Source organism: Bison bison, unplaced genomic scaffold (genome assembly GCF_000754665.1).
Source record: "Bison bison bison isolate TAMUID 2011002044 unplaced genomic scaffold, Bison_UMD1.0 scf7180017864243, whole genome shotgun sequence".
NCBI classification, from domain to species: domain Eukaryota; kingdom Metazoa; phylum Chordata; class Mammalia; order Artiodactyla; family Bovidae; genus Bison; species Bison bison.
In genome coordinates, this window is record NW_011494815.1 from 3,864,135 (window position 1) to 3,875,218 (window position 11,084).

Genomic DNA, 11,084 nt, shown 5'->3' on the forward strand with positions numbered 1-11,084 from the left:
TCCTCTATTTCTTTGCATTGATCACTGAGGAAGGCTTTCTTATCTCTCTCCTTGCTATTCTTTGGAACTCTGCATTCAAATGGGTATATCTTTCCTTTTCTCCTTTGCCTTTCACTTCCCTTCTTTTCACAGCTATATGTAAGGCCTCCTCAGACAACCATTTTGCTATTTTGCATTTCTTTTTCTTGGGGAAGGTCTTGATTACTGCCTCCTGTACAATGTCATGAACCTCCATTCATAGTTCTTTAGGTAATCTGTCTATAAGATCTAATCCCTTGAATCTATTTGTCACATCTACCATATAATTGTAAGGGATTTGATTTAGGTCATACCTGAATGGTCTAGTGGTTTTCCCTACTTTCTTCAATTTAAGTCTGAATTTGGCAATAAGGAGTTCATGACTTGAGCCACAGTCAGCTCCCAGTCTTGTTTTTGCTGACTGTATAGAGCTTCTCCATCTTTGGCTGCAAAGAATATAATCAATCTGATTTCAGTATTGATCATCTGGTGATATCCATGTGTAGAGTCTTCTCTTGGGTTGTTGGAAGAGGGTATTTGCTGTGACCAGTGTATTGTCTTGGCAAAACTCTATTAGCCTTTGACCTGCTTCGTTTTGTACTCCAAGGCCAAATTTGCCTGTTACTCCAGGTATCTCTTGACTTCCTACTTTTGCATTCCAGAACCCTAAAATGAAAAGGACATCTTTTTTGGGTGCTAGTTCTAGAAGGTCTTGTAGGTCTTCATAGAATCATTCAACTTCAGCTTCTTCAGCATTACTGGTTGGGGCATGGACTTGGATTACTGTGATACTGAATAGTCTGCCTTGAAAATGAACAGAGATCATTCTGTCATTTTTGAGACTGCATCCAAGTACTGCATTTCTGACTCTTTTGTTGACTATGATGGCTACTCCATTTCTTCTAAGGGATTTCTGCCCACACTAGTAGATATAATGGTCATATGAGTTAAATTCACCCATTCCAGTTCATTTTAGTTCTCTCATTCCTAAAATGTTGATGTTCACTATTGCCATCTCCTGTTTGACCACTTCCAATTGGCCTTGATTCATGGAGCTAACATTCCAGATTCCTATGAAATACTCTTTACAGCATCAGACTTTACCTCCAGCACCAGTCACATCACCACAACTGGGTGTTCTCCATCCCTTCATTCTTTCTGGAGTTATTTCTCCACTGATCTCCAGTAGCATATTGGGCACCTACTGACCTGGGGAGTTCATCTTTCAGTGTCCTATCTTTTTGCCTTTTCATACTGTTCATGGGGTTCTCAAGGCAAGAATACTGAAATGGTTTGCCATTCCCTTCTCCAGTGCATGATGTTTTGTCAGAACTCTCCACCATGGCCTGTCCGTCTTGGGTGGCCCTACACGGCATGGCTCTAGGTTTCACTGAGTTAGACAAGGCTGTGGTCCATGTGATCAGGTTGGTTAGTTTTCTGTGACTGTGGTTTTCATTCTGTCTGCCCTCTGATGGAGAAGGATAAGAGGCTTATGGAAGCTTCCTGATGGGAGAGACTGACTGAGGGGGAAACTGAGTCTTGTTCTGATGGGTGGGACCATGCTCAGTAAATCTTTAATCCAATTTTCTGTTGATGGGCAGGGCTGTGTTCCCTCCCTGTTGTTTGACCTGAGGCCAAACTATGGTGGAGGCAATGAAGATAATGGTTTCATTCTTCAAAAGGTCCCATGCATGCACTGCTACACTCATTGCCCCCAACCCTGCAGCAGGCCACCACTGACCCACACCTCCACCTGAGACTCCTGGACACTTACAGGCAAGTCTGGGTCAGTCTCTTGTGAGGTCACTGCTCCTTTCTCCTGGGTCCTGGTGCACACAAGGTTTTGTTTGTGCCCTCCAAGAGTCTGTTTCCCCAGTTCTGTGTAAGCCCTGGTAGCTGTATGGTGGGGTTAATGGTGACCTCCTCCAAGAGGGCTTATGCCATACCCAGGTCTACTGCACCCAGATGCCCTGCCCCTGCAGCAGTCCACTGCTGACCTGTACCTCTGCAGGAGACACTCAAACACAGTTTTGTGTCAGTCTCTGTGGGTCCTGGTGTGTACAAGGTTTATTTGCGCCCTCTGAGCAGCTCTGGCAGGTATGGGGTTTGATTCTAAATGCAATTTCATAGCTCCTACCATCTTTCTGGGGCTTCTCTACCCTTGGAAGTGGGATATCTCCTCAAAGTCCATGGCTGTGTGGCACTGGAGGGCTGGAAAGGACCCTAGAAATAATCTAGTCCACATATGGGCTTCCCTTGTGTCTCAGTAAAGAATCCACCTGCAATGCAGGAGACCCAGGTTTGATCCCTGCGTCAGGAAGATTCCCAGTAGAAGGGAATGGCAACCCACTCCAGTGTTCCTGCCTGGATAATTCCAAGGACAGAGGAGCCTGGCGGTCTACAGTCCACAGGGTTGCAAAGAGTCGGACATGACTCAGTGACTAACATAGACATATAGGAAACAGAGGCTCAGACATGGGAAGCAGCTTCTCCAAACACACAGAGAGCTGGTGGTAATTAGCAGGTGGAAGAGAGAAAGAAATCAAAGATGTTAGCAATGCTTGAGAAATTAGGAGGCTGAGGGGTTCGATGGAACTTAGAAAGGATGACAAACTGGGGGATAACTAACTTTGGTTTTGGACAGCCTCTAACACAGAGAACAAGCTTTATCTTTCTTCTCCATGACAGCCCTTCAGATAATATAAAAAGGAAACTGACTCTTATTGAATATTTAACCACGTACAGGTAGAAAACAGCAATCCTGTCCTCTCTGTGTCTTCTATAAGCTTAACACTCACAGATAATCAATTAAATAAACAAGTAAATTATGTGTCTCAGTTTACACAGCTAGTAGACCTGGGTCTGACTGAGGCCAAAGCCCAGGTGCTTGCTACTGCGTGAGGTCACAGGTAGCCCTGGCCATATCTCAGGGTGACAGGCAGCAGCTCCAGATGCTGAATGTTAGGTCTGCAGCCTCCCCACCCTCTGAAAAGGCAGAGAGCAGGCACCACCCTTCACGAGCACTTGGCTGACAGGCTAGACCCACTGCAGAAACAGGTATAAGACAGAGAAACAAGAGGCCCGTATTTGCCCTCGACTTAGAGGATAGCACTCATGACTTAAAAGCAATGGGGCAGCTGGGAGCCAGATGCAAGCAAGGCAGTCATCAGAACCATAGCCCTTGGTTTCATCAGTCAACACTGTATGACAAGCCTCTGCCCAGGACCAGGCCTCTTTTTGGCTTTAGATTGAACCAGGCTTGTCCCTACCTGGGAGAAGCTCACAGTCAAGTGGGGCAGGTTACATGGAAACATCCCATGACCACAGATCCCAGGGAGTGTTATCCAGGAGGGATGACAGAGTTGGGGAGGAGGGCTCTCCTAGCTTGGAAGAGACCTCCCAGACAACACAGGACACTTTGATGTGGGGATATTTCCAAGCGGCTACACCAAACAAGTCTTGTCAAAATGGGAAGTTGATGTTCTTTACATCCAGCAAATAAATTGAGTAGAAATCTCTGACATGCTCCCCCTCTTCTGCCCTTAGGGCTCAAAGCCGTAAAGTGGAATATCTGCTTTACTGGACATTGAAATGGTTGGATGGCATCACCAAGTAAATGGACATGAGTTTGGGTAAACTCCAGGAGTTGGTGATGGACAGGGAGGCCTGGCGTGCTGCAGTCCGTGGGGTCACAAAGAGTCGGACACGGCTGAGAGACTGAACTGAACTGAACTGAAGGTCCCTTTCAGACCTGAGGTTTATCCAGGTCATGTCCAGTGGGATGACCAGGAAGGGGGCAATCTAGGGTCCTGGTGGGGACACAACTGAGGGCACCTTTGGGTGGACTGCTCTATCTGCCTTTCCCCTGAGGGCTCAGTTCAAATGCCAGTCCCTCCTCAAAGCCTTCCCAGCCGTCACCCGAGGCATGGCCAGCCCTCTGCTGGGCTCCTGTTAGTCTCTGTAACATGCAGCACTTTGCCCCACACTGACTTCCTCCAGGCTGGGCAAGAGCCATCTGATTCACCTGTCTCCACTCCCCTCCTGAACCCTCCTGTCCCCTTCCCCACACAGGCCTTTCTTAGCAAAGCATATTGAACTGAGTGGAGCAGCGGTCCAGGAGGCCGCTCTGGGCAGGTGTGAGCCATAATCCTAGATCAGCAGTGACGGCCACAAGCAGAGAGCCTGGCACTGCTCGGTGCCAGGTCCTCCCAGCCGCTCCCTTCCCTCTGCTTCTTCTCAGCTCCCCCACCTGCCTCAACAGACCCAACACTCCTGCTTGCCCTAGGCCTCTCTGGTACTCTGGAATGTCAAGTGCAAACGAAGTGGTGCACGCACTTTTGGAGGGGCAGGGAAGCATATTTTGCTGTGCATTGCATTTGGAGAGCTCATTAGCCAGCAGCAGATGGAAGACCCCACTTAAAGGACTGTGAACTTCAGCTAGCTGAAGGGCAAGAAGATGACACTGCAATGTGCGTTCAGCGCTGCAAAGCACCATTGCCTCATCACTGATAGAAAGAGACATGAACTTGGGCACTGACAATATAAATAATTTCCCTCGAGTTCAGTGAGTCAAACTTGGACTAAATTAGAGGGGAAATTCAAGGACATTAAGTCTTCCTCTACATGTCCCTTCTCTGCCCAGAGCATGTTCATTGTGGGATCTCCCCTAAGTCTAAGACCTGGTAATGAATATTTTAATAGACACAGCTTCTCCTTTACATTGATAAAAACTCCCCCTGATCAGCCAGAGCATGCCTAAAGATGACAGGTGGACTAGAAACACCTGCATTTTCCCTGGCAGCCTAATCCGTGAGCCCCTCCTACATCTATGGTGGAGTGGATTAGAGCAGGCTCAGCACCCTCAGAGTAGCAGCCATGATGCTGAAGGAAGAGACATGAAACATGCAGAATGAAGACTCAAGGCTGACCTGGAGAGCTGGGTCCAAATATAATTGAGAGAACGAACAGTCATGAGAGGTGTCAGGAGAACTGAATTTGACCCCAGCTCCACCTCGTATTAGTGGAGAGGTCTTAGCTTAGGCAATTTCCCTGACACTTAGTTCCTTCATCTATAAAATACAGCTTAAAAATGCAAAAAGAAGAAGAAGAAGAAGGATAGTCACATAAGTAGAAAAAGTAGAGTTAAAAAAAAGCAAAAAAAGTAGACAAAGGCCCACTAAAAAAAAAAATGTTCACGCTTTAATCCCAAGAAACTGAAAATGTTAGCTGACTTGGAAACAGGGTCACTGCATTAAGTTAAGGATCTTATCCTGGATTATTCAGGTTGGCCTTTAATCTATCGGGCTTTCCAGGTGGCACTAGTGGTAAAGAACTGCCTGCCAATACAGGAGACATAAGAGAGGTGAGTTCGATCCCTGGGTTGCAAAGATCCCCTGGAGTAGGGCATGGCAACCCACTCCAGTATTCTTGCCTGGAGAATCCCATGGACAGAGGAGACTGGTGGGCCACAGTCTACAGGGTCGCAAAGAATCAGACAAGACTGAAATGACTTAGCACGCACGCATGTCTCTATAAAAGTGAGGCAAAGGGAGATTTGATGGATGGAAGAGAAGGAGACAATGTGACTAAGGAAGCAGAAACTGGAGTGAAGCAGCCACAACTCAGTAAGTGCCAGCAGCTACCAGGAGTTGGAAGAAGCAGAGACAGAATGGTTCCTTAGAGCCTCCAGAGGGAGTATGGCCCTGCCGACACCCTGATTTCAGACTTCTGGTCTCCACAACTATTGAGAGAATAGATTCCTGTTGTTTTAAGTCAAAGTTGTGGGGGTTTGTCACAGCAGCCAGAAAAAAGTAATGGAGTGATGGGACTGATGAGGGATCTGAGCCCCAGATAGAGATGGGGCAGACTCACCCAGAGCCGCTCTGTGTCAGCCACTGATCCGGGACACTCCTCCATGGCCCACCTGGTCTCTGTGACACCAACGTGCATGCAGTCCCCAGTGGCCCATGTAAAGCCCAGAAGAAGCAGCTGATAGCAAACTATATGCAGAGCACATCATACAAAATGCTGGGCTGGATGAAGCACAGCTGAAAGCAAGACTGCAGGAGAAATATCAATAACCTCAGATAAGCAGATGACACTACCCTATGGCAGAAAGGAAAGAGGATAAAGAGCCTCTTGATGAAAGTGAAAGACGAGAGTGAAAAAGTAGGCTTAAAACTCAACATTCAAGAAACTAAGATCATGGCATCTGGTCCCATCACTTCACAGCAAATAGATGGGGAAAAAAATGGAAACAGTGACAGACTTTATTTTCTTGGGCTCCAAAATCACTGTGGACTGTGACTGCAGCCATGAAATTAAAGACATTTTCTCCTTGGAAGAAAAGGTATGACAAACCTAGACAGCGTATTAAAAAGCAGGACATCATTTTGGTGACAAAGGTCCATCCAGTCAAAGCTATGGTTTTTCCAGTAGTCATGTACTGATGTGAGAGTTGTACCATAAGGAAGGCTGAGCACTGAAGAATTGATGCTTTCAAACTGTGGTGCTGGAAAAGACTCTTGAGAGTCCCTTGGGCAGCAAGGAGATCAAACCAGTCAATCCTAAAGGAAACCAACCCTGAATACTCATTGGAAGGACACATGCTGAAGCTAAAACTCCTGATGCAAACAGCTGACTCATTTGAAAAGACCCTGATGCTGGGTAAGATTGAAGGCAGAAGGATAAGGGGACAGCAGAGGATGAAATGGTTGGATGGTATCATGGAATCAATGGACATGAGTCTGAGCAAACTCCAAGAGACAGTGAAGGACAGGGAAGCCTAGCATGTGGCAGTCCATGAAATCACCAAGAGTCGGACACGACTGAGTGACTGAAAAACAGGGGCTCACAGGGAGCCCAACTGGGCCACAGGTATGTTAACACAAGGACAGACTCTGAAGTGAGGCTCCTGAACCCCACCTGCACAGCTGTGTCCAATTCTCAGCTCTGTCTTTTCCAGGCGACTGGATAAACTGGGGGCATTCTGACTAAAGAAGTAAAGACTCTGGGAACTTATCCCTGTCTTTGAATGTCCAAATGGCTAAAAAGGCTGTCATGGGAAAAGAAATGGATTTTTGTACAGGGCTTCAAAGAGCAGAATCAAGGCCAATGGGGCAGCTGTTGCCTGGAGGAAGAGCTGGGTTCAGCATAATGAAGAACCTTCTAATAATCAGAGCCAACTGACAAGGGACTAGGAATGCCTCAGGGACAGGCAGGTCCGTGCGCAGAGGCTGGGTGTGCTAGGGAAATTCCTGCGCCAAACAAAGGCTACACTTGATCTTCTTCAGGGTTGGCAACTTTGTTTGAAGGTCTGTGCCTTGTGGCTAAAATATCCTGTGTGAATCTAGGTTTTCGGCATACAGACAGGGAACGCTTTCACTAAAACTTATTACACAGCTTTTGTGAAGCACTGAGTATTGCCACTACCCAGGAATGAGCTCCAAAAAGAAAACAATCAATTCTTCCTGTTTCTATATTCAAAATGTCCCTCGTTCCCAAGGAGGAAGGAAGAGGAAAAATATATACTTCTGTACAGACATCACCTGTAAGTTGGCCAGGGGCCAACAGCACGTGCACCAGTCCCAGAGGAGCCCTGAACAGCCTGGGCTTGATGCCCTTCTCCAGTGAAAACCAGAGAGAACACAGACTCCGGCTACCAACTGAATTACTTTCATAAGAACAAATAAACGGCACCCTCATCTTTATTTTGATAACTGCTTTTCCTCTTGCACCCTTCTGAATCATATATATGGAATAAACTGAACTACGAAGCAGTAGCCCAGAAGTTTAACCATGTCGACCCCGGCGGGGACAGCGGATGGCATTGTTACCACTGGATGTTACAAGTTCTAGCCTACACCCTACATTCTGGATACTCAGAGAACAGGAAGTGCAGCCTTTCACGTCTGCCTGCACATCTGTCATCTCTTAAGTCTAAGTCTCAGAGAACTAAGCACTGTTACATCTGGATGAATTCCTCTGAAGCTCTTTCTGTTCAGGATTTTGACAGTTTGCCATGTTACGCTTTTGCTGAAAAGGCTGAGCTTCTCCAATCATTCTTCAGGAGAGGTCAAAAGAACACACTTTCATACTTTTAGATTTACCACCATACCATTTCTAGCCTGTAATTAGAGTTTTTCCTTCTTTTTTTTCTTTTTTCCATAAGAACCAGTGTTAAGCACACACATCATTTAGCAGCCACTTTGTGAAATGACTGGAAGCCTGAACCATTTCTAACCACTGGCAAAAAGGTCTCCAAACATCAAGTGGGTCTCTGAAAATGTTGTTTCACTTTAGTGAACATAACTGGCTACTGCCCTCACATCGATCAACCAGGCACTAAATCAGGCTGCCCATGGTCCTTCAAGCAGAGAGTTAACTTTGTAAAAAATCCTTACATTTGCAGAGCTGCATAATATAATCTGTAGTTACCAAAATAAATGTAAGACTGTTTTACCCTGCTTCCATGAATGTGTGGTAAGTTTGGTGTGTATCTTGGACTATCGTAGAAGTACAGCTACAACAGCTTTGCATAAATCAGAACTTTATATACTGATTGGTATTAAGTACACAGGCGTGCTTGGTATTTGAAAGTTTCCCACATCAAATCTTTGAGTATAGGGCAGAATCCTTCTACAATATGAACAATTATTACCAAGTCTGTCTAACTTGAAATTTCAAATTTTACATAGCATATTTATTAAAATGGGTTGTTTAGTCACTAAGTTGTGTCTGACACTTATGTGCTTGTGACCGGTAGACTGTAGCCTGCCAAGTTCCTCTGTCCATGGGATTTCCCAGGTAAGAAAACTGGAGCAGGTTGCCATTTCCTTCTCCAGGGGATCTTCCCAACTTAGGGATCGAACCTGCATCTCCTGCATTGAAGGTAGATTCTTTACCAATAAGCTACCAGGGAGGCCCATTTAATAATATAGGCCATACTGAATAAGCTAAACTCAGACTCATCTCTGAGGTTACATCAAGTCTTCACCAAATGAAGGGCCGACATTTCGAGGCATCTGAATGTCACAAGGGAATTTAGCTGAGGACCACACCCCCTGTGCATTAGCATCATGTTTCTGGCCTGATTCAAACCATTTCAGAACTCATAAAATCACTAGTTTCTGTTACTCCAGTATGGCAAAGTCATCACTAGGGCTGGGCTCTGTGAGAAGGGCTGTGGGGTAGAGGTAAGAGGGGGGTTATGCCCACCCTCCCAAGGACTTCTCAAGGCCGTGGCCAAATACACAAGTGGCCACACACAGAATCCTTCAAGGTTGACAGTGATGCTGCTTCATAAGAGGTACCAACTGCAGAAGGGAGGTCAGGTGAAGATGAAGATCCTGCCTGGGACAAGGGGATAAGGAAGACAATTCCCAGGACAAATCAGATTTGAGCTGGGCCTTCAGGCGAGGGCAAGACCACCAGGGCTGAGGTGAATGCTAGGCAGAGGGGCCATATGGATGGATGAGCAAAGCCCTAGCCCTGGGTGCGGGGGGTAGGGATTATGCATGGAGGACAGGGTGAAGGAGAAGAGGGACTGAGGCAGGATGAAGACAGCCCATCGTGTCTGCTAGGCTGAGGTCCCTGGACTTCATTCCCCATATACAAGGGACCCACTGAAGGCCTCTGGACCACATGTTAGAAGAAACAAGTTTGACACTCAGAGAGAGAGTGGAAGGAGGAGGATGTGTTTGAGAGAGACTTTAGAAGTAAAAAAATCACTTGATGAGTGATTAGATTTAAGGACGGAGGGATCAAGGGAACAAGATGATCATTCTACCCTGCTGTGCGGCTCCCGGCTTGGAGGGGGAGGGGAATGCTGGCCATCGGGGATCCCACAGCAGGCAGGCAAGGCTAGCTTTGATGCCACCACGGGCTCAGCCCCAGTCAAGCTTCCCCTGGGCACATCTATGGGGGTGCCCTGGGTACCTCCATGGGCATTACTCTACAGAGTTGCAGAGAGAGAGAGGAGATAAGGGAAAAGAGAAGTGAAGGAGGGACAGAGAGGAAAGGAGGAGCCTACAGGGAAGGGATGCAGAGACAAGGTTTTTTTTTTTTTTTTTTAAGTGAACTGTCAACAACTTTAATGAACTTGAACTGTGTCCACCAAAGCAGACTGACTCGTGGATGCCTGAGGGCTCCAGCCTCTGTAGTTCATTGTGGCCAGTTCTCTCAGACCAGCTTCCACCTTACCTGCAGAACTGGGTCTACAGTGAGACATCCCAAAGCAGAAACAGCAGCTCACCACACCCCCGGGGCCCAGTCCTGAAGGTGAGAGGGTGGTTGGCTGGATGTGTCTCTTTCCAAAACTCCAAAAACATAGTTTTACATTCAAGGGGCAGACAACCTGCTCCAGAGTCTCCTTAATAACAGTGAAGATGACATCTGTCCAGACAGCCCATCTAGGCCTAGAACCCACCAAGTTCCTTCAGACCTCCAGGCCTTTGCATCTGCTCTTCCCTCTGCCTGGAAGCTTGCTACATCCCTGGCTCTATTCTAATATAACAACACATGTAATCCTCAAAGCAACCCTATCAAGTAGGATTATTACCCCCAGTTTATAGATGAAGAAACCCAGAAGACTATATATAACCTGACCGTGGAATATATTTAGTTGTCAGGGGGCCAGGACTCCAGGCGGTGTGGCCCCAGAGTCTGCACACTTCTTTACAGTTACCCCACCTCTTCCAGAGCTGGGCTGCCTCTCTCAGTTTCAGGCATGACTGGCTCCCTCTCTCGCTGCCTCTCCATGGCTCAGACAGGCCTTGCCTGCCCACCCTCAAATGGAGCACTCCACTACCCACCTTCTCTCACATTACCCTGCTTATTTCCTTCCCAGCCCTTAGCACCACCTGCAATTATCTTATTTATGTATTGTTTGTTTATTATGTTTGTCCAACTAGAATATATACTCCAGGAATGCAGGGATCTTGCCTTTTGTTCCAGTGTATTCCTGGGGCACCTAGAATAATTCTCTGGCACAGAGAATGTTCTATGAATAACTATTGAATAAGCAAATGAAGGATAGTGCTTTGGATGCTACATGGCGCTACCCAGGT

At 46.8% G+C, this 11,084-nt stretch overlaps 1 protein-coding gene across 1 annotated transcript in view; it reads right to left on the reverse strand.

Annotated features, from left to right (window-relative positions):
- The window catches only part of FRMPD1 (FERM and PDZ domain containing 1), a 108,141-nt gene that overhangs the window by 93,926 nt on the left and 3,131 nt on the right, over nucleotides 1-11,084 (reverse strand). The window lies entirely within an intron of this gene.